Source organism: Gymnogyps californianus, chromosome Z, assembly GCF_018139145.2.
Source record: "Gymnogyps californianus isolate 813 chromosome Z, ASM1813914v2, whole genome shotgun sequence".
NCBI lineage: Eukaryota > Metazoa > Chordata > Aves > Accipitriformes > Cathartidae > Gymnogyps > Gymnogyps californianus.
The window spans coordinates 7592554-7617647 of NC_059500.1; the positions used below are offsets into that span (position 1 = coordinate 7592554).

The window sequence follows — 25094 nt, forward strand, 5'->3', positions numbered from 1 at the left end:
GCAACAGCAACCAAGCCCAAAAGAGACTTCAAGAGGTTGTCTAGTATACCTGCAAGGCAGATGTAAGTATGTTTTCACCAATCATAACAACTATTTGCCTTGTCTGTTCTTAAAGACTTACAATGATTAAACAGTGAAGCAATTCTCCTATGCTATCAATTACCATATTTAATTATCCTTTATCTTTAAAGGCTTTGTTCTAGGCTGTACAACTTGTTGCAACATTAAACTATTGCATCTTTTTCTATACGCAGCTGAAATAAAGTATTCCTGTCCTTTACTTCATAACTATTTGATGACTTTTCTCTTCCTTGTGCTAAAGGACTTTCTTTCAGTCTTTTTGCAGTCCAGGTTGTTAAGGATGTTATTAATGATAACCCAGTCCTCCCAACATGCCAGTAGTTCCTCCCAGTTTAAAAATACCAGCAAATGTAACAAACTTACTCTGTACCACCCATTAAGCCAAATGAGATCTCGTCCGTGAATCCTTCCCTGCTGTCAGCAATTACTTGAGAATTACAGCAGTACAGGATTTCAGCCAGTTTTGCAACCCAGGAGAAATTAATCTAGCCTGTTTCCTGTGACTCCTGCTTCCACAGCCTGCTTATGTAAGACAGTGGCAAAAACCTTTATTCGTTGCAATGTGCGTGAGATCAAAGGTGCTCAGTACCTGGGCTTGAGTGTCAAGCAGTACACCTGAGATGCCAGAATGTGACTCAGAGAAGAGTGTGTGTGGTGTTTACAAGATACAACCTTTATATACTGGTTGCTTTTCCTAACTGCTCACTGAAATTAAAATTGGATGCTGCAGTATCAATTCAATTTGTACAGCTGTTAATACAGCATTAAACAGATGTACTGGTTAAAAAACAAAACCTAAGTCACACACAGTCCCCCTGCAACCTTTGAGCATAATTACACAGCCACGGAATGAGCACTGAAGAAGTGACCAGTAGAAAGCTGCCAGTAAAAGACATATATAAAACCTACTTGGCCTCAGAGTATCCAGTCTCATACTACCATGGGACATGAATTAACAAAATACTTGTAGCATATTGGAATTATGCCAATAAGAGGGATTGTGTAGGTATTATAGGAAGGAAATTAATCAATACCTTTTTTGCAGGGCTTTTCAAATTCATAGGAAAAAACAGACAGCTTTTCTGCATTACATTGTACATATTCCCATCTGAAAGGATCAATACGTCTCTGAGGCTCAACTCTTAAAAATGAGAGTTATTTTCCTATAATATGTGTCAAACTAACTGAGTCTTAGAGGTCTGACTCTTCTCAGCACATCCTACATGATCCCTTGCTTACTTCGAGTGCCTTAGTTTTAACTGACTACTGACTGATCCAATTAAGTTTTCAGTCTTTACACCCACTGGGATTCCCCTCTGCCCCAACCCTACTCAGAATGAGCAAACATTTTTAAAGCAAATGGATTTCTGTAAAAGACAATTAGTCTGTGTTCCTCAACCTCTGATACCAATCAGCTATTTTCTTCCTTGCATTTTTCACTTGCTCCAACCTTCACTAATCATCTGCTCTAACACATCCATCCATTTTGCTAAATTAGCATGTCCACTCACTACAGCCTTTTGCAAGAATACCACTTCAGCATTAAACTTTTTAAAACGTGTTGTATGATGTCTGGAGGTTAGCAGAGTACAAGCCTTTGAAGCAGTCCTGCAAGACAGCAGGGCTTTTCTGTTGACCATGTGTGAGTAGGGACTTAGAGAAATCTTTTTAAAACAGGAATTTATTTTTCATTTCTACTTCTTATGTTTTCATAACACCGCCTTCGGGAAAGCAAGGCTTAGCAAGGTCTGCAGAACTAATTTTTAGAACCAAAGTCAAAACAGGAGGCTTTGGGGGGTAATTCATCAGATGATTCATGCCACACCTGCTTGTTTTTAAAGTAATGGTTAAAAATTAATTGTTGTCATTTTCTTTAATGCATTTGCGATTTTCTTTCATTTCATAACCAAATTTATCCAACTCCTGAGCATAAACTTTGGCAAATGATAGTTACAAACAATATAACTTGAGTGACTTCTTACAGTAGTACTTTTGTTCAGCAACTATATTGATAGGAAATAGGTCAAATTAGAATTAGATAACTTAGTGATTCGTAAAGACCTTCATATATTTTAATATTTATATTCTAGATATGGCATCATCAAACAAGTATCTAGCACTGTCTATCTGAAAGTATGCATCTGATACTCTAGATAAAGTAAAAAAACTGGAAGGCTATAGATATCTAGTCAACATATGGAAAAATCTGAATTTTTATCAAGATGTATGAAACAAAGTTTGCTGCAGAAGGTTTTCATGTCTGTCCTTTGTTTAGCCAGATGATCACCCATAGGCCATTTTTCTGATTATAGCCAGAATGCTATGTTGCTGTTTTCTCTCTCCAGCTACCAATGCCTATTTAAATCAGAAGTCAATTTGCCATCAAGTTTTGTAAACATCATTCTTGTCAGAACATCTACAGTGAACTGCTGTGCAACTCATCCAGTATTTTATTGATATCCTTTCCAGTACTTGTAAAAACAAGCAATCCTCCTAGTCCCATGACATTGATAAGGTTAGTCAATGATGAAACTCAACTTTTCAAAGCTTTTTTACTTTCCTTTCACTAATTCTTCTGCTACCACCCTTAACTGGATATTGAGCAAACAGAGACGTTTCAGAGTTTCAAACTGTCAACTGATGGTATGAATGAACCTATAGTGCCCCTTATTAAAATTCCCTGCTCTCTAAACGCACTGGAATTTGATCCAAAACTGTCTTTCCTCGCAAGGTGAGTTATGGAAGTTGCTTGAAGAGATGATCATCAGCCACAGTTAAGAATATGAAACCAATGGTCCATAAATAGATACATAAAGGATGGGATCCTAGAATACACACATTTACACAGACACACACACTTTTATGTATATAATGTAATATATTAAGTCCATTCCAACCTATACTGTTCTATGATTCTGTTACTACAGGGACTTATATGTCACCCTACTGGGAAAATGAAAAAAGATCAACATTGCTGGGTTTTATCCCTCTATTTATCTGACAATTCAATGCATCCACTTAAAGATTCACTGCTTACCAAGTGCTGCAGGAAAAATATTTAAAAGATATCACCAAATTTTGGGGGGAAAAAATCTCTTAAGAAAAAGACTAAAAAAATGGTAATAGCTAGAAGAATGTAACAACATAAATAAAACTAATTTACAGAAACTAACTCAAGATATTTAAAAAAATAATAATATCTTTTATTGTAAGAATGAGCTTGCATATAAGCACAAGAGCTCAGTGCAGTGTGCTGAATAAAACAGAGTCACCTCATTACTGCTCTACAATTCACAATTAAACAGGTATAAAGTGCATAGAAACTTCCTGAAAAACAAACACATCCAAACTAAGTTTTCTTAAAGCTCAGGAAGCCTTCCTAAGGAAAGCAAATAACTCCAGAATTTTACCTTCCAACTACTATCCTGTCCTGCCCATTCTACTTTAGGACTATTCAAATGCAGGGGTGCAGGTACCAATACTTTACTGTACATGCATATATCACAACACAAGTTCATAAACGATACAGAATTTGGGAAGGGAGATCTCTGCCCCTAAAATTTAGTAAGAAGTTTTTATTTCTGATGCTAAGCACAGATTTATAAAGCGCAAATAACTGTTATTTAATTTTTCCTGTACACTTTATTCAAACTGCTATTTTCTCTGCACTTCTGACAGTGCAGTCTGCTAGGATGACCAGTCTGTCACTGCAGGGAAAAAATGCCTACACTGTTCAGTAGAGCAAGGTAACCTGAATGCATTAATCCTTTCAGAAATCCAAGTATACCGTGTCATCTTCCCTTATTAATATGCTTAGCAGAAATTGCATTTCCTGTATTTGTCATCATTTTGTTACCTTTGTTATACAATTGCTTCTAGCTCAGAGGCTCTAGTTTTGAACTCCTCCGTGAGAACTGGAGAACAACCATCCTTCCTTTTTTGGTAAATCTTGGCACAGAGCTCCAGTAGCTTCTCTGGCAAAGCCTCAATGACATTTCCAAGCAGCTGTTCTTTTGGCACTGAGTGCATACATTTTTATAACCATAGCTTTTTTCTCCTGCCAGCGTAAAGTACTTTCCCACATTTGCTCTGAACAACCTTCAGATACCAGAGATGGAGACAATGTTGTTGCAAGGAAAATGGCAGCACAGTCCCTTCTCTGAGTATCTGTGACTCAGAATGATACAAATCACTGCTGCCTGTAATAACCAAACAATAATTACCACATATATGCTATCAATATACTACATATAACACATATATCCCACAAGACCTCCAGCTTTTCAAACGTCCCATCCCAAAACCCTCATTTATGCTAGAAGCTGCTGAAAAGCCTAGAAGCAACTCTGACATGCTTTAACATATATATATACACATATACATATATATACACACATATGTATATTTTACATATATACACACACACACACACAGAGAGAGAAAAACTTGGGGAAAACTCCTTGCTTGCCTTTTACTATCCAAACTATCAACATTTCTCAACATGTACATCCTGATTTCCTTCTAGTCACCTTAGCAGATCTACAGCTGAAAAGAACTCCAACCATATCTACAAGCCAAGAGTCTGGATCCAAGAAATTTGAAGAAAACATTCTTTTAGCTTTAGGAACTCAGAGACAGGAGCTGTCAAGGGAGCAGAGCAAAGAGGCTATCAGAAAAGCAAAGGGCACAGGGTTGTGTAGGCACTGTATGACACTCTACGCCTTCTGTGAGAACAGAATTACATACTACAGGACAAAACACAAACACAGTTGTGCTCCAGCAGCTACTGCATCCACAAATAGACACAAATCTTTCTCAGGCTCCTTCCATCTGCCTATCTGAAGAATGGGATGAGACACACTACACTCGTTTCATGGAAATCTAGTAGAAAAGATCAAGAACTGCTAGGAAGCTACTTCTAAGCACCTCGAAGAAAGCAAGATGAGTAGTAGCCAGCATGGATTTGTCAAGAAAAAAAAAATCAAAATCAATTTGATTTCCTTCAATGGCAGAGGAACAGATTCTGTGGACAGAGAGGAAGCAGATGATTTCCTGTATGCTTTATTTCAGTGAGGTTATTTTATATCATTTCACATGTTCTCATAACTGATCTACGGAAGCATGATTTACATGAAAGTATTTATTACAGAATGGGTACAAAACTGGCTGGAGAACAATACTCAGAATGGTATCAAGGGTTCACTGTCAAAATGAAAGAACGTGTTTTGTAAAGTTCCACAAAGCTCAATACTGCATCTGGTAGCACTCAATACTTCATTTATCACTTGGACAATGAAACAGAGGACAACTCCAGTCAACTTGCAAAGGATATGAAGTTGAAGTGACTGCAAAGGATCTTAGAAAACCAGACTTGAACTCAAAACATGGTGGAGAAATTACCTAAAAAAATACAAGTTCTCTCCATCATGTATGGCTGTGAACAAACAACACATGCGCAAGTAGAATGGGGGATAAATGAGTAGAAGCTCTAACAGTAGTTCTTTCCATTAAACATCCAAAGCACATATAGTTTACTTGCAAAATGACAACACAGAGCAGTGTGAATCCAACGAAAAGCACTATTTAAAGTGATCTTCAGTGCCTCGTGCAGTTGCGTATTAGCCCATACAATTGCTTTTCAGAAGTCAGCACAGTATCTTCTTCACGCTTCCAGCGATATTTCCCTCTGTTTTGCAGGTGCTATATAGAACATCACACTGGAAGGATGCAGCTCACTCTGATTTGGTCCCATCAGGAGACTGAGAGCACACTGGACTAATCTGCCACGTGCTTGTTCTGCTGTTATCCTCCACCTGCACCCCTGACGGTGATGTGCTAGAGACAGCTTTGTAAACCCGCTGCACAAGTTTGCCCCCAGAATCACCACTGGCACCATGATTCCTCCATTCAGGATTATGCCAACCCTCAAAAATCTCTATTCTTGCAGGGCTTCAAACAAATTAAACAAAAAATCCCCAAAGCAACACCACCACCACAAAACAAGATACAGGAACACCCCGCCTAATATCTGCCATACTACATTAACACCAATGAAATAATGCTCCCCCAGTTACATCCCACCATGGAAAATACCTCTTTCTGAATCAAAGTTTAAGTGAGGAGAGAGTGAAGACATAGATCCAATCATTCACTCGTGATAGCTTGGGATCAACCCCTGTGGCTTGCCTCTCTTTTCTGCACACCATCAAGTCCCCTAGAGCAAGGCATATTTTGTGGCCTTGTTTCTGCCCTGAATTTTCTGACATTAGTTATACAAATTTAAGGTTGGAAGTTTCCAGCAGAATTAGCGCACGCTTTTTTTCTTTTTTTTTTTTTTTTAAAGATTTCACCATGGTGCCTTTCTGTCAGAGAACAGTTCAACAAATTCCACATGTATGCTATTCTGCACTCGTTGAAACACTCAGGGTTCAAGTACACAGCAGTGTGCCAAAGAGTTTACCAGCAAATAGTCACCAGGAGTTTCTCCAAAAGGACATCAGTAACGTGACCCTAACATGACCCATAGAGCTTGTGACATCTTTTTCTTATGATACAGAAGAACGTTGACAAACTGCTGCATCCTGCCAGATCAACCCAGTGTGCCAGCATTAAGGATTTTCAAGGAACGGAATGCTTTGATGCTTGCTACTTAGCTTCAAGCCAACGTTAACTCTAACGAGGTGGGAGGAAGGATAAGTAATGTAAAAGCAAATGCAAGTATTTCTAAAACCCCAAACAGACAATACAGTTACAAAGATGAAAAATGCACAGGCAACAGAAATGAATGAAACTCCACATTTACGCTGTGTACCCTAAAGCCAGATGTGGAAGACTCCTCTCCATGTCTCTTTCTCTGCACCTAGCTGACAGACCGTGAAACACCTAAGCACCACATGGTGCTTTTGGGATAATTTTCAAATTCAGAATTCCTCTCTCCCCCTTTTTTCCTCAAGAATGGATCGTTTCCTCTCTCTGTATTGTCCAAGTTTTTGCCGAGTACTAAATAAAGTGTTAATTATCTGTGTTCTTTCCCATCAGACAGGGTCATTTTCTGTATTTTCTTCTGACATGGGGTCTTAAACTTCATACAACAATATATAGCTGGACAAGCATACTTTATACGAAGAGGATACTCATTTACCTCAACACTGGCTCTTGTTACTGTGTCTGGTCTCAATTACTTTGCAGCTGCAGGTCTGTGCATGTCTACATCAATGTAGCTACTGACTGTCATGGTACCACTCTCCCCACCCCGTCCCACTGCTTCCTCTGCAATGGCTCTAGAGCTTTTCTGACCCTGCACCAAGCACTTGGAGCATGCTATGACAGAAAAAATTCATGGTGGGGGGAAGGAAAAAAAAAAAAGTTTTTTGCTGTCTTAGCACTGTTAAATGGCTCAGCAACAATGAAGTGAAAAGATGGTGATGGTGACAGGACCAGAGCAGCCAGCTCTGATCGCCATTTCTAAGGGAAATTGTGGCAAAAGCTTGTCACCAGAAAGGTTTAGGAGCACTGGCTATTGTCTCAGGCTTGTATCACAGTCCTCTTCCAACCTTCCCTAGGGCCAGAAGCTTTATTTCACTATTTGCAGTTGGTCAGCAAGAAGACTCACCTCTTAGAGACTTTCATTGCCTGACCCTTCTGCCCCCTCCACCTCCAGGTTTTCCTATTTTCATTGCTTAACAACTTGATTTTGAATGGCAGCAATGATCACAGTGAGCAGAGTAGAACCACATAGCCTGCCTCTGACACTGCAGAAATCACTGAGGGACCTCTGGAGGTCATGCTGTCCAGCCCTCCACTTGAAGCAGGACCATCGCCAACATCAGACAGATCATTTCACTAAACTGTGTGTGTTTCACTGGTATAATGAAGGAGCTGACAGAAATGAGAAGCAGGTTGTAAGAGCCAGTCCAAGGTCAGGCAAAAGTGACTTTTAAAATGCAGCACAAGAGAGAAGACTGTGGAATGGAGCAGCCACAGCTGCAGGAGCTACACCCTGAACTCCCACAGAGCACAGGACAACGGCACATCTATCTGCTAATACAGCCGCACGCTAAAAGGAAATACTGCAGCACGAAAAGCAAAAGAGTTGTAACTGCTCCTTACTGAAATCATGACGAGAACTTGAGTGCCAAAATTTTCCAGTACGTGACACGCACTAGAAACACATAGAGAACTGCTGTTCTCTGGAAAAGTACAACAAAACTGATGTTTAGGGAAAAGAGATTTAACTTAGAGAAGCAATGTCAGGGTCAAAATGAAGAGTCCCATCTATACAACTATTTGGAAAAGAAAGCAGAAATGTAATCCAGGAATTATATCATCATTTTAATCTGCTTTTGATATATTTCCCCCAGAAGCCAGCTATAGTCGATCCTGAAATATTTATTTTTACAAAGACAATGCCCGACTGCAAAACACTGTTGAATCTGCTCATATAAAGAAACAGTTTAAGTAATTTCATACTTGACCATAACCACTACAGCAACCACTTAATACTTACTTAATATTTTAAGTTCTCCTCTAACATAGTGATAATTGACTTTCAAAACTCCCCCTAAATTACCATGCTTTTTTACCAAAAGGAACTTGTAAAAGAACGTCTACACCACCAGACGATAGGGTGGCAGACAGAAAAATTGAGCTCTGTATTACATGTTATATAACTAGAAATGTTACAACCTTACCTTGCCTCATTTAAAAAAAACCTTTAAGTGCTTCATAAATGTCAGCAAAAAATTAAATAATAGGAAGAGTGACTACAGCTAAAAGATACCAAAAAATTCTGAACAGGCAGACTGAAGGAAAAGATGACAGAACAACCTTGAAATAAAATTAGTTTTGAAACTCTAATACAACTGTGTATGGTGAATTTTGGACTATCACCTTGTTCTAAATGGCAGCTTTTCCACCACCGCCCTCACAACCCCACACCTCCTTCACTGTATTATACATCTTTCAAAAGTGAACGTACTGCTGTTCACTTCACAAGGTCACGTGTTGTCTGATCACACTTGTGTTGATTGACAGGAACATGAAACTTTCCCATTTTGAACAGCAAAAACTTTTGAGCACAAAGCACTTTCCTTTGTTTCTCTTCTAATCTTTTTGGAAAGGCTTCCCACCTACCAGATCTTGCAGTGAAGTCATAGCCATTGTGCTTCTGTCAAATCACTGCCTACTGTCATTAAAACTCACCATTACAACCCCATTCTAGGATCAAGCTGAAGGAGAAAAATTCAGTAGAGTACATCTTATCCAAAGACACATCTTCCCTAGCAGCAGAAGTAACAGCCCAAATTCAGTTTGAACAAAGTCAAGCTCAACGCTTAACAATGTTTCCCACCCATTTTAATTATCTCCCTTTCCCTTATGCTGTGCCTGAGCAAAAATCTCTTAGGCAGTTTTAGTTTAATATATTTGAAATACCACTGGACCTCAAAACATTCAAAGTTATCTGGATCCTATACATACATACGCAAAACATTTAGTGCTTTGTCCAAGAAAGGAGAGTGTTTCCTAGGTGAGGCTGTTAAAATAAGTAAAAATTAAAAGCAGATGGCTACAATACAACATACTTCTGGAAAGAATCTTGAATTCAAGTTAGTGACTTCTTCACAGGATTAAAGAGAACCCCAAATCAAAGCTGAATGCTGCAGAATGTATCAGCCACAGAAAATCCACAGTGGTTCTGAGGAGTGCTGCTGAAGCATGAACTGTGTGGGCATTTGCCCAGGTGATGGATAAAAGGATATTCTACTAGCACAGATTGACAGCATAAATAGGAATTTGAATGGAAGTCATCGGCTTATGAAACATCACTTCCAATGATTATATAAGAAATAATGGAGATGGTGACAGAAAGAGTCCATCCGTGTATCTGTTATAAATCAATTTGAACTAACTTCCCACACTATTACCACAACTCTACCTGCCAAGAACTGTCAAAAACATAAATCCCGTTCTTTAATTACCCTGAGAATTGCTGTGGAAATTTACTAGGAGCACTGAACATCCAATATGGACCACACTAAGAAAGTATATTGCTTCCGTAAGCAGGAAGGCCATACCTGGATCTTCTACCCATCACTGCACTGAAACCATTTAAGTTAATGGCTCTGAAGAAGGGAGCTAGCTCCTGTTCAGGCTCTTACACACCTTCCTGTGGTCTATAAAGACACAGTATGCCCACTGCCTGGTTTTCAACTTTGTGTAAGGGAAGCTCAGAACCTTTTATAATAAACACTTACATATAGACTAACAACAGAGCAAAAGGGAACTCATATGAGAAGACAGTCTAGCTGTTTTGTTGGGCTGGACTACTGTACTAGAGGAAGAGAGAAAATTTGGAGGTCCCCCAGGGACAGCCTGAAGGAGGGAGAAGGCCAGGGAGCAGATGGTTGTACTTTCCACACAGATGTCATGTGGGAATGGAAGAGCTGAAAGGCCTCCAGGAAGAATCTATCTATGCCTTGTCTGCATTACAGAAAGTAATATTCTGACCCCTGTCTGGAAACTGATCAGCAGTCAAAATTAGCTACATGTAACTAATTCTGCCCTCTGATCCATAGATTTGTATTCACAGCTGGAGAACGCCTGATACTCCAAATAAACTAGTGGAAACTGGAAATTTTCTTCTTTCAGTTTACTAGGAGTGCAGATCACAGTTCAGAGCAGAAACAATGGCCTAACATTTCTCCCATGCATTCCTCAGCCAAGTCCTGTCAGAAGAAACTCACTGGTTTTCAAAGTGGCAGATGTCAACTGGCAACAGATAGCTGAAAAAAATCTCCCATTAAAAAAAAAAAAAAACAAACCCACACTGAATCTTCCTGATAGATACTTTGCATGACCCTGTAGAATTACAGATCAACTTAAAAAAATTAAGCAGAAAAAAAATGACAATCAAAATTCAGCCCACAACATCTCACTTTAATTTAAATTTGAAAGGAAAGTATATACATTACTGTGTTTTAAAACTATGCTGACAGGTCATTACATCTGGCACTTAGGCAGAAAACCTGCAATCGTTCTTGAATTCTTTGCTTAAAACTCCACATTATTCTAACAAGTTATAACAAAAAGGAGAAAAATTCCAAAATATGTCTTCAGGATTTGTATAATTTTATCCAGATACTTTTGCACAAGACTTGATATTCTTAATTAATATTTTTTATTATTAACTATCTGCCAGATAAGTATCTGATCTATATCCAGACCTGAAACTTTTGGGTAGCCATTCCTCCAGGTATTATCCATCATTTAAAAAAGATGGGAAATATGTTCATCCAAGCTGCAGAGGAAAAGAAAACCAACAGCATAGTGTTTATATACCACACAAGGCTCCATACTCAGAGAAACATTAAATAGGTCTATGTGACCTGTCTGGAGGAACAACACATCTACCCTACGCTGTACTAATTGTAATTCAGCTAGCAGAGGTAAAAGAGTAATATGAAGCACAAAGCTTCACAGCTGCTGGTATCACTGCTAACAAACTGGTGCTCGTTTGCCTATTTCCTTTACAATCACACCTCAATTATTCTTGTCACTTAGACTTGATTTTTCCATGCAGGTAGGACACTAAGGGATATTGGTATGAATTTTGTGCAAAGAAAAAGCAGGGAAACACACCAGGATAAAGTAATTTGACTACCATAAAGGCAAATCATTCTTGTGGCAGTGAAGGCTAACCCATACTGGGCTGCAGTACCGCAAGGACGGTGAGATCAAGAGAAGTGATTATTCCACTCCACTTGGTATTCATAAGAGCCTATCTGGCATACTGAGTCCAGTTTGGGCCTCCAGTATAAGACCCCTACCAACAAACTAGAAGGAATCCAGGAGGGCCTCTAAGACAATTAGGGGGTTAAAGCATACGGCAAATGAGGACAGACTGAGGAAACTGAACTTATTTGGTATGGAGAAAGCTAAGGGGGCACCTTGTACTATCTAAAGGGCATTTAGAAAAGCCTAGAGTAGATTCTTGTCAGAAGTGCACAATGAAAGGACAAAACCAAGCAGCTGGAAGTTGCAACTTGTTCAAAATTCTGCAGAGACTTTAGGAAAAAAAAATTCTTCCCCACAAGATCAATTAAGCACATAAGCAGGTGGTATAGAGAGGCTGGAGACTTCCCTTCCCTGAGGATTTTTCAAACTGGGCAAAACTGCATGAAACCTGATCTACCATTGAAGACAGCCCCCTGCTTTGAGCAAGAGGTTAAACAAAATGACCTCCAGAAATCCCATCCAAGCCAAATTTTTCCAAGATTCTGAGAAAGAAATGATTCTAAGAAACTGTGAAAGTTATTAAATACAATATAAACCAGCTGTAGCTTAATTGCATCAATAAGAAAAAGAACATACAGACTGGCTGCATAGCCTTTCTTGCCTTACAGCACTGTTCTACCAAGCAGTTTCTTCTGTGCTGTAGAAAAGAGATGAGCATGTAATATTTAATTTACTGTTTACAATGATCTACTAATGAGATGAGAAATGGATCTGATGCTGGAATAATTATAGTTCCAGAGTTGGTTTGTGACCACATCATGGTCTTAGGTGATCCGCTTCCACAAAGTCTCTCTCACACATCTCAGAAACTCAAGATCTGTGCTCTGAGCAGTGGACGCTCTTTGGAAAACTAAAGAATTCTCCATGCAAGAATTCTCTTAATATGTCTTCACGTAGAGGACTTCAACCATCCAGTAGCTAGGAGATGAAGAGATATGTTCTTCCCTTTTCTATGGGCAAACTTCATATGCAACAGGAAGGACAGGATATACTATTTAAGCTGATTATCTAAGCATATTTTGCAGCTGAGACTGCAGCACAAAGTCTCTTATATTATTTCTTGATTTCTGGCACGCATAACTTGCTGTTCACATTTCATTCTCCTTGCATGTCACTGACATCACTTGAACCGACTCCAACTGAAAGGATATGATAGATTATGTAACTATTCAGTTTACTAGGTTTTTCCCCTTTTTCCCTCCATTTGGAGGATCAATGTTTGGGACACCTAACACGTTCAAGTCCCCTTTACACAACAGAAATAAAAATATTAAGCCACAACAAGATCTTGCAGCTGTCAGCATTTGTAACTGCAGATGTAATTACAGACCATAAAAAAAAAACAAAACTATTAAGCATCTCCATCCCAAAAATCAAACCTACTCTGTTTTGAAGAAGCTTCAATAATCAAACTGAGTTTGCCTTTGCACATGGCCTATACCTTGCAAGCCTTTTTATCCTTTTTCAAGGAAAATCCAGCTGCGTATCGCTACAGTGCATTTTTCAAAATGATCTTACAACTTATTATGGCTGGAAAACTGTACTATCCCTGATTTTCTTCCAAAAATGGCTCCATCTGAGCTCTCCAGCTATGACCAAAATAAAGAGACTTCAATTCCAAACTCACAAAGCTATCCAGTGAGATACTACCTTCAAATCTAAACACAAAAGGCAAAGTTCTGCTCTATCCCCACTCCTTTTTTCTTTGCTGTTACTGGAGTTATTCGCCTTCATTGCTGTCAAGCCATGACAGCACCCTGGTTTCTGCCACATTCTACATCTGTCCATTGTGACCGACACTTGTTCTGCACTCTGGAACAAAACTTTCTAACTTGATCTTTCAGTCACCCGGTGAAAACAGGATGACATTTACGATGGGGGGGAGGGAGTTGAATACAACAACAAATCCAAGTATGGAGTGACCAGGAAGTCCCTGGGGAAGTAATCTGAATGAAAGCAAAAAAAGGAGCAGGAACCTTTACTGTTAGAGGTCTTAATTTGAGAATGAGTATCACATTCATTCTCCACACCAAAAACAAAAGAGGCTTCGGCATTTTGGTCATGTGCACTAATGGCAAATGGGATTTTTATTTTTAATAACTCTAACTCAAACAGAACTTTGGCTCTCATACATTAAAAAAACCCTGCAAACGGTAGACAAACATTCAAAGAAGTCTTCAGACCCTGCGAATTCTGTGTTAATCCCCAGGAAGGCCACACTCTGGTTTGTGGAAAGAGAAAGACAGCTGCTGAGTTTGGTCATGATTTGTCTTGCCCTGGCTTAATGGAATAGGTAGTATCAACACAAAAGGAGGCTAGTTACATCCCCACTGTTAACTGGGTATGTCCAAAAGAGCAACAGAGATTCTCCATGACCAAAGGGACCTTTGCAGGTGCCAACCATCTCACAAAAGGAAAACTGAAATACAGAATGGTTCCATGAGGCCCTTCTTGTACCTGTGGAGATTAATCTCCAAGCTTGGGAATGAACCCTGTAAACCTAATGGACAAAACATATTCCACCCATGCAGAAAAGACTTGTATATTTTACATTGTTAAAGTATGCCAATTCAGCAAGGTAGAGCTTGTCTTCAGTATGTGCCTATTTACTGCTCTCAACATATGAGCCTAGCCTGAGAACTGCACTGCTATTAGGGGATTTCTTTTCTTGTGTGTAGAGGAAAATGCAACCACACGTTCAGTTTTAGTCATGCCGTGCTCCCCTCCACGAACAAAGCATTCTGGCGTGCTAACCATCTGTGTCATGTTTTAAAGGGGCTTCTCTGTCAATTGGTAACATAGCCTGCCTCCATACGAAGTAGTACATGCCTACAGATATCGGTCACTCAACATGCACTGAACTAAGAAACTATCATTTAAAGCTCCCTGCTTGAGCAGAATTTGGCACGGGGAACTTCTCATCTCCCTCAGATAAAGAGCTTTACATGTTTTGTAATGTTTTTAATAGAGGCTACTGGACAGAAAACAGGAAACAGCTGGCTAGTCAATTACACTTTCAATTAATGTTTCCTTTGATAAGCTGATACAGATTAAAGAATCCATTAAATGTGATGAAATGAACTTGTTAATTTTTCAACAAATTATTTCAGGCTTTCCTGTGAGATGTACAAAGATGCTTAAACACAGTGACATTTCTAATATAATAAATACAAAGAGCGTTAATAATTATGCCCTCTATATACAGAATTTTCTTTTCACTGCCATATTCCTGTAATTAAGAGTGGCACACTTCAACCACAAATGGCTACTTACCTTGATTTCACATTCTGTGAAAAGCTAATACAAGTGAAAAAGCAGGGAAGTTATCTTTCCCATGGCTTAATTTAGTATGCAACATACAGATGCTGTACACTATGTATTTTTCATACTACTGCTTTGCTAGGATTTATGATCAATGAGCCAACAGCAAAAAGCTAGTTAAATTATTTTACAAACGGAAAATATATTTGAAGGAAACAGATGAAGGCAGCATAGGCTTAATGGTTTGCTTTTTAAGAAAAAAAGTGAAAAAGCAGATCAGGATTCAAAAGTGAAACTCAATTTATCTCATGTTTACACTTTGGAGGCCTTGAATTGAGTGGATGCTCTCTCTGGCAATGGTTCAGCCCAAAATATAACTTTCAATACCACTAGACTGGACACCATCTCTGTAGAACTGAACGGAAAACAGAAGTGGTAGAGTTTTTGTTTGTTGTTTGGTTTTTTTTTTAATAAGACAAAAATTGAAGAAAAAAATAGTATCTTAATTCTGCTGGCAACTGATATTTACTCTAAATCTTTAGATTTTGTAAGTCAAGACTTAAGGAAACTGAAGAATAAAACTTCTATTATTACCAACAAATGAAATGCTTACAATGTTAGAGGGACTAGGGGGATAAAGCTACTAAGTGAAACTGTTTATTTTTGTCAGATAAAGGATTTTCGCAGGCAAGACACATTGCCTTCTTTTTGTTCAGTTCCTATATTTTAAAATACACAAAGTTGCTGGCATAATGTATTGAAATCTCTCTATAAAGACTGTTCCTAACAAATCCACAAGAATTCCCTTCACCCAGCTTAATATAACAGGTACAAGGTACTAGTCTACATTCTACTCATAGTAAATGATGAGACAGAAGCATCTGAAAAGACATCCCTATTAATACACATCCATTTCTTAATATGATTTACATCTGAAATACTACATGTGTATGGACTGCAAAAAAGCGACTTCAGTTCCATGCTAAGTCCTCTCTCAAGAGCCAACCTGAAATTGTACAACTGTCAACATGACCATGCTTCAAGACAAATTTTCCTTTTTTAAAAAAAGGAATGTTAAAAGAAAGAGGGCTTTTTGGTTGGTTTTTTTTTTCTTTTAATTTATCACATCACAGATCCTGTTCAAAGCACAGCACTCACACAACTGAGAGTACAGCCTGACCATCAATTCAAACTGACATAGACTAACACAGTCACCAAACACAGCAGTCCTGCCATTCCCAACATCTTCATTCTTATCTCTTTCCTTTTGCACTGGCATAAAAGCTTGGCCAACCATGTAGTGAACTGAGACAAGAATCCTAACCCGTCAAAAATTTACCCAGAAAGAACAAATGACCATAGCGGTTCTTCACCTGTCCCTGTGACCTGTTGCAGTTCACCATGAAGCCACAAAAACTTTTGTGCTGAACATACGAAAAGGGTCGTGGGATAGCAGAAACAATTGCTTAACCCACCAATACCACTGAAAAGTTATTGATGAAACTCCATTCTAAGGTTCCTTTCCACAGTATGTTAAAAATCAAACATACTACTTCTTAATTAATAACGTTTGATAATATGCTAATTATATATCACAGGATGATTAAACTGCTATGTGAATTTCACTTCACTTTTGTAACATCAAAAAGCTACACAACAATTACTTGTTAGTCTGGCTGAAGCCCCAGCTTTTCCTTTAAACCCTTTCAGAGACATAATACCGAGAGTCAAATATAACTCCTCAGTTAGGATCAGTACCTCTTTATTTACCTAGCAGACTCCTAAAATGGATGTACGCACATTGACTGGGTGGCCATAGGATCCTTCTCTTACAATTACTGCTTTCCCCTTAGTCCTTCCCCTTCATTATGAGGCATGACACCACTGGAAATAACTCTGACACACACACATTATCTTTGAATCTACAATATGAGCAGGCTAGAACAATTCTAGAAGTAGAATATGCATCGATATTAGAAACGTAATGATCAGTCGTTTCACGTCAGAGCTGAGGTGGTTTGTCTCATCACAGTCCTTACCTATGCTTTTTATAGCACTTCTGTGTTCAAGATGACCCATCATATCTCAAAGACCCTACACTCACACTAAGTTACAGAGCTCTTCTATGCCTGTCTTCCATATTACCACCAAAGTCACCACTTTAAACCCAGTACCTGTCTAATGGACTGTATGAAATGCAGGGCTCTGACAGAGTATAGATCCAGATCCCTACGTTATGTACATACTCAGGCACAGCATGCCTGGGCCAAGTAAGAGAGATGTGTTTATTCTATCTAATCAAGAAACCCGCACTATACAAGACAGCATAAAACCAGGGATGTTAACCAACAGCTGTCTCCACTCCTCAGGATTACGATTTTTTTTTATTTGATACAGTTAGTTGTTTCCACTCCAGCATGGCTCTCAAAATAACATTATGATTTTCAGTAATAAACAGCAAACAGATTCCAAAACATGCATTCCAAAAAATAATTTAATGCAAGTTAATCATAACTGCATTTGATTACAGTAGTTATGAAAGCATTTCTTTACTTAGGCAACCCAAAGGCATTAGCAGTCAAATTTTTATGCCAGATCAAGTCTGTGGTCTGAATCTGGCTGTGTCTAAAACCTGGGCCACATTTAATTTCTCACATCCAGATTAGATGACTAAATGTTTACTACTATGTTCTCTATTTTCAGTCCTTTTCAGCTTAGCTTCAAGAATGTTTTCCACATCTTGACTCCTCTGTACACTTTAAGTCAGCAAGCATTATACATTCCCCAGCAGCTGAGAAGGACCCCTTCTCGCAGCCTTTACTCTGCAAACCTCTGTGAGAAATCTAGCAGAAAGGAGCAGCATCCTTGGCTTGTGTTGGCTACACAGCTCCCTATGCTATGTTCAGTTCCTGCTCTTCGAACTCCAAGGCTGGACTAAACAGACAGTCATCAAGTGAGCCTGGTTGTAAAGTGGTTGTAAAACACCCACTCAGAAGAGGAATAAGTGATCTATAGCATCTTCTAGGTTGACTGATGATTTTCTTCAGCCCAGTTTAAATGCAAGTTTTCTCCACTGTCCTGATAATGCTGCTGCACACAAAACTAGATCCTGTATGAGCTTTGATGGAGACATTAAACTTTATCAAAAAGTGCATTAAAAAGCCTGTCTAGGAAAATGGATGTGCCTTCAAATTCAGTTAAAAAAAGTGAAGTCCAGTCAGCAGTTTATAGTTTTCCTCAGTTAGAGATTTTTTTTTAAGCTGTTTGTAAGCCAAAGGATATTGGCTGGCCTATTTTTCTTTTTGCAGCTAAGAATCCTTCATGAAACAAAGACTTTTTTTATAGGCAAGGAGTTTACAAAACCCTGTACAGCTCATCCATATATAGATAACTCCTGTATTACACATGCGTATACTTTCACCTAGACTAACTCAAAGCACAAATCCTTCGATTAAATTTCAGAGACAAACGAAGTATTTTTTTGTCAAGGTCACGAGGAACAACAAGTACACTGCATTTGCAATATATACAGAATGCTTTATGGTGAGGCTTAACTTCTCCACTTTGAGATGAAAATCCATGTGCTATCTTTTCAGATAATTAAAACAGTTTAACACATCAATTAATACCATAAGTAAGGATTTTTGACAGCTACACAACTGTTCCCCACAAATTAAAGGCTTCTTTTTCAGCCTTCCCCTCTTCCTACTTCCCTTTCTCTCCGATGCATCAAGAATTTATTTTTTTGTATAGCAAATGCAACACTGCCCTGTGAATGGATTTGATGGATCGACTGTTTGGTGGATAAGGAATTGGTTGGATGGTCACATCCAGAGAGTAGTGGTCAATGGCTCAAAGTCCAGATGGAGATCAGTGATGAGTGGAGTCCCTCAGGGGTCTGCATTGGGACCAGTACTGCTAAATATCTTCATCAATGACATAGACAGTGGGATCGAGTGCACCCTCAGCAAGTTTCCAGATGACACCAAGTTGAGTGGCATGGTTGACACGCCTGAAGGACGGGATGCCATCCAGAGGGACCAGGACAAGCTCGAGAAGTGGGCCCATGTGAACCTCATGAGGTTCAACAACGCTAAGTGCAAGGTTCCGCACCTGGGTGGGGGCAACCCCCGATATCAATACAGGCTGGGGGATGAAGAGATTGAGAGCAGCCCTGCCGAGAAGGACTTGGGGGTACTGCTGGATGAGAAGCTGGACATGAGCCAGCAATGTGCGCTCGCAGCCCAGAAAGCCAACCGTATCCTGGGCTGCATCACAAGAAGCGTGGCCAGCAGGTCAAGGGAGGTGATTCTCCCCCTCTACTCAGCTCCTGTGAGACCCCATCTGGAGTACTGCATCCAGCTCTGGGGTCCTCAGCACAGGAAAGACATGGACCTGTTGGAGCGGGACCAGAGGAGGACCACAAAAACGATCAGAGGGATGGAACAGCTCTCCTATGAGGAAAAGCTGAGAGAGTTGGGGTTGTTCCGCCGGGAGAAGGCTCTGGGGAAACTTTATTGTGGCCTTTCAATACTTAAAGGGGGCTTATAAGAAAGATGGGGACAGACTTTTTAGTAGGGCCTGTTGCAATAGGACAAGGGGTAATGGTTTTAAACTAAACGAGGGCAGATTTAGACTAGATATAAGGAAATTTTTTACTATGAGGGTGGTGAAACACTGGAACAGGTTGCCCAGAGAGGTGATAGATGCCCCATCCCTGGAAACATTCAAGGTTAGGTTGGACGTGACTCTGAGTAACCTGATGTAGTGGAAGACGTCCCTGCTTATTGCAGGGGGGTTGGACTAGATGACCTTTAAAGGTCCCTTCCAACCCTAACCATTCTATGATTCTGTGTATACCACCTTGCTCTTCACAGTGTTCTCTTGGTTCTTCCTCAAGCCCTAACAAGAGGTGTTTAGTAAGAAGGGAAATGCAAAGCAGTATAACACATGCAGTGAGATGGTGTGAAGTACAAAAACGCAGTGAAGCTGTCCAGGAAAGTTATCCTTCCTTCTCAGAACCCTGCACTTCACCAGCATATGTGAAAAATGAAGAAAGGTAGAAGGGTCTGACTTACGTCCTCCCTAGGATGCTATCTGGGGAGCTACTGCTTCTCTCCCCATCTTAAGTTCCCTGTCAGCCACGACTTTGTATAGGGGTATGTAGAGGAAAAGAACAGTGCCAAGCATTCTGTTGCAAGGAGTGCCTGAAATCTTGCTGGAGATGGGGACAAGGGCACCCTAGGTACAGGAAACAAAAGGGTAGACACATGAAGAGGTGGCAAAGACTCAAGAAAGCAGGTAGCATAGTTGTAAAAGGATAAGCAGAAGGGATGGAGGAGCAGACAGTTATCTTCCACCTGACAAGAAGCAAGAGAGACAGGCACAACATAAAATAGGAATAGGAACAGATTCAAGTATATTTGCTAGAAATTTTTTATAAGCACACCCATCTGCCTCTGCAGAAAGATTCTTTCACGTAAATGGAAAGCAAATACACATACATGAAACCTTTTTACATTAAAAAATACTGTATTACTAAGCTTTGTACGGCAAGAGTTAATTACTATAGCAATGATTTCAAATTCTTTATTAAGAACTCAGAAAATATCCATGTAAATTTAGAAGCAAACTTAAGTACGAATTTCTAACAATCATTTTTACTATTCCAAATTCCCAGAGGAAGAGTCCATGCTTAAAGTACACTCTTCACAACTCTAATTTACTGAAAACCTCTTACCTATACCATACATCAAAAAGAACATCTGTTAAAAAGAGACAGATGTTGTAAGCCAGTCAGGCACAAAATTAAACTATTAAAGATAGCCTCAAAGATAACGCATGTTCCGTTTTGCAGTTCAGTAGATTGATGGCACATAAAAACCCATTTCAGTTTCATTTTCTTCAAAATTAAGAAAATTAATATATTCTGGCTTTATGAAAAATAAATATATTCATGGCCTTTCTCTCTTCCCTAACTCAGGAGGGGCTAAGAACCACCATTACAAGAGCATTATTCTTCTCCTCACTCTAGTATCGCTGCTATCTGCATGTCAAACATGCAGACAGTTTCAGTCTTTCTCCCTCCCATACTTGTCTCACTTATATCACTACATTGTTTTGATTAAAAATGCTGAATTTCTAACTCCTAGCACTAACAACGAGGGTAGGAAATGTGGGAAGAAGTAATGGCTGAGAAATTAACACATCCAAGGTGTCCATGATGCCACTGTTTCACAGTGAAAGATTTATGTCCCAAGTCAACTTCAAAGAAGAATAAATTACAGAAAAGAAATTGTTATTTTAAAAAAATTGCTAGGACTTTAACAAATACGCCAACAAACATTCATAGGCTGTTAAAAAAATTTTAAAATTTGCACGCCAGCTTTAAGAGCTTAAGAGTCCTTCTCCATTTGAATATGTGCACTCTAGCTGCAGGTTACTGCAACATTTTCACTGATACCTGGAACAAAGGAAAACACGCAACCGATGTTCTGGTTGTAAGAGCAAGCTGGCATCAGACGTACATATGCTGCTTCATAGTACGTTAGCTCCTCCACAATAGATCAAACTGTACACATGCGTTTACCCTTACAAAGCTCCAGTTAGACTACCTCTCGATGAAAATAGACAAGTTACTTTCACATTTAAAACACAGAACATGCACACTGGAAGTCACCATGGACCAGCCAATGTGCAGGACAGCCTGGAGTATGGAGTTACAACAGCAAAGTACTGATGTAACTGGATCCCTCAAAAAGGATTTTACTTTCTTTCAAAACTCACTTTCAATCCAAAGAGAGCTGCCAGTTATGTTTGGGGTTTGGCTATTCTTAAGAAGAAAAGCTGCTTACCTTTTGTTCTGGTCACCTCAAAGCACATAAACAAGTAGCTGGTTTACCGTAAAGACCCGAGCGCTCTCTAGTATCTGTACGGTTAAGAGTTACTGGGACATTCAACACTTTTGCAAGTCATTTATATCTGTACTTTAATACAGTTGATACAAATTCCAGTTTTAAGCGTGTGCATGTGTGCATGCCTTCCCTCCTCTCCCCTCAGTACAGTATGCAGTTGTTATACTGACAACAATTGTAAAACCCTCCGATTTCCACAAGCCTGTCAGATATAATCACCCACTCTATCATGAAAATCTCCAATACGTATAACATCTATAGTAGCTTATCAGCAAAGCAAACGTCCATTAGTAAGCGTTCACTTCTTTGAATGATAATTGCATTATTTGAAAAGTGGAAATTAAATTACTAATATGAATCACATCAGAATAACAATGCCATTTGGCTATTTGGGTTATTTGGAATTTTATCATCAGAGCAAGGACCTCTATCTCAAGTTAAAAAAATTTCAAATGTAAATGAGAATTGTTCCTTCAAATTAGGATTATTGAACTTGGGAATTTATTACCTTTCTCTATCAAGTAACCTAATGCACCACAATTATGTTCCTCACAGACATCTAGGGAAAATTAGTTATTACTAATTGGTTGCTTTCATCCCCTTTCTCCCTAGGACCAGGACCAGCAGTGCTCCAGCATGGTGGTGCCACCTCCTGGAGGACAGAGGTGTAAAGCTCCAGGCTCCCATCTGCCTTTGTAATTGTGAGCTTCAGCACCCTTCCCTGGCTGAGAAACTTCAACAGCTGCTGTGAAAAGTCAACAGTATATAAATGTATACTGAGAGAAATAAGCAAGGAACATCATAACGACCAGAGAGGACAACAAAAAGTAGAACTACTTACATGTCACCTCCTGCAGTTTCTGATCTATCCTATAATAATAAATCAAACAGGTGCCAAAACATGAAAACAAATGCTTTAAAGTTTTAATTTTCCTTCTTCTTTCAATAAGGTGTTTTTTTCCTAATTAAAAAGTTAATTGTTTGACAGTCAGAAATTGCACAAGCATCAAGATCAATTTAATCATTCTTCGTTTAATAATTTCTGGCACAAAAACTGGGAAAAAAAAGCAGCCAAAACCATGAATATCACTAATCAGTGCAAAAATGCCACAAATACAGCTCCTGAACACAGCATGTTTTCCATGCTGCCTGCAATCACATGAAAAATAATGTACGTTTGAACCAGGTATGAACTGCTGGGGAAGCTTATCAGGGCACACCATCTTCACTTTTGCCTGGAGGAATTTACAAAAACACATGGGCTGGGCAAGGCCTGCAAAGGCCAGCTGTTACTGTAACAAGCAATGTTAACATTTTTTATCTAATATATCATCCAGGTTAAGAAAAGTGCTCCAAATTGCATTTAGACACAGTGCTTTGCAACTGCCTTCCCATGTTTTTCTAGTGACAACTCTGCACGCATAATGGAGCAGTAATTTCATCTAAAGGATGCCATATGCCTGTGTTGCGTCCCAAACTGTGAAGAGCGGTAAGGTAGGCAATGGTAAAGAAGTAGCCTTTACACATAAGCAATTTGTCAAAACAGATTTAAGCCCCATGCTTCCCTCATCTGCAATGCCATAGAACACAATAATGAACTACCATATTGAGAACAGCATGTTTCATGACTGCAACAAGATTAAATCGCAAAAAAACCTGTCCAACCGTTCTTTCAGGTCATTACATGATTTGATAATACTGTTGTGGGGTTTTTTCCCATGTCTATTCAAAACATAGGAGCTATAACATGACCAATATTCTTCAAGCAGCTCTCCACACAGCTGAGCTGCCCAGGCCATGAATTGGATTATTAGCAGTGCAAAAAGCCTCTTTAGTCAGTAAACATCTGTTCAGTGATGCATTTGGTTTTTGTATTTACAGAAAATAGCTCACACGCTGTTTTTGTACTTTACTTGCTTTTTTCCTGCTGCAAATTCAACTGCTTGTAGCTTCCATTTATACGAAACATTCTCAAGATGTTTGTCACAGCTTGCCTTTCACTTAAAAATCCATGGGAATATTACAAGCTATACAAACCATGAAACCACTAGTTTTTATGATTACCAACCTTTTAGATGCTTTTCACTCCTCTGTTCAGCAATTTCATTCGCAATAGTGTTTACTCTTGCTGTAACCATTTGGTGTCTTGTTTTTGCCACTACAAGCGTTCCCGTCCTTGCTCACCTCCAAACCTTATGAGCTGAGCTACATAAATATGTGCATGTAACTGCTCCCCATTTTAAAAAAAATCCGCAACATTAACTATATGAAAGCATCCTCTGATCTGAGCAACCATCAGCCACATATAAAGATCCACAAAATTGAAAGCATTTTATATTAATTTACAAGACTTCACTGAGTTCATTCCAGTTGAGTTTCTACTCATTGACTGATGACATAAATCCATAACTCTATCCATGAAAGCAATTAGCAATGAATAGCATTATTGACCAATGCATGTAAAATTGGCTACAGCTCACTCCTATACCCTTTACAAGTTAACTTATAAAGACAGTTGTACTTCCCGTTTCAAGGAACCCAAAGCACTGCTGTATTCTACTATGGCACCACACATACTGAAACAAAAAAGCCTAAAGACATCTCTTATTCTTGATTTCTGACGAACTACAATAGGGGAGAAGGATGACAAGAAACAACCAGCTAATGCTTTGGGCTGGTAAGAGATCACGACAGGGCTGAAACTAGAGAGTAACACACCTGTGGAGCAATGCAGCTACCTGTGAGACCACAACTGATACGAAGTTAAAGGCAGAAGTCACTGCTAAAACAGAGCGGGTATCAGCGCTGCACTGACTTAGTGTAAGCAGAAAGAGCTTGAAATGTTATTTAGAGGTCCTTAAACACAAAGAAAAAAGGCCTGCATTGCATGTAATGATGGAGGATCAGCTACTTGAGGGATTTGGCCCAGCAGTAATTCGATCAAACCAGTGAGCAGGGAGGATGATTTTAGTTCTCAATGGATTTGAAAGAGAAGGGAACTCCAGGGAGCAAACTCCAAGCCAAAGACAATATTGCAGTACTCCA

The 25094-nt window shown here is 39.2% G+C and overlaps 1 protein-coding gene across 2 annotated transcripts in view; it reads right to left on the reverse strand.

The window, feature by feature from the left end:
• The window catches only part of MSH3 (mutS homolog 3), a 117697-nt gene that overhangs the window by 75143 nt on the left and 17460 nt on the right, over nucleotides 1–25094 (reverse strand). The gene's annotated exons all lie outside the window — the stretch shown is intronic.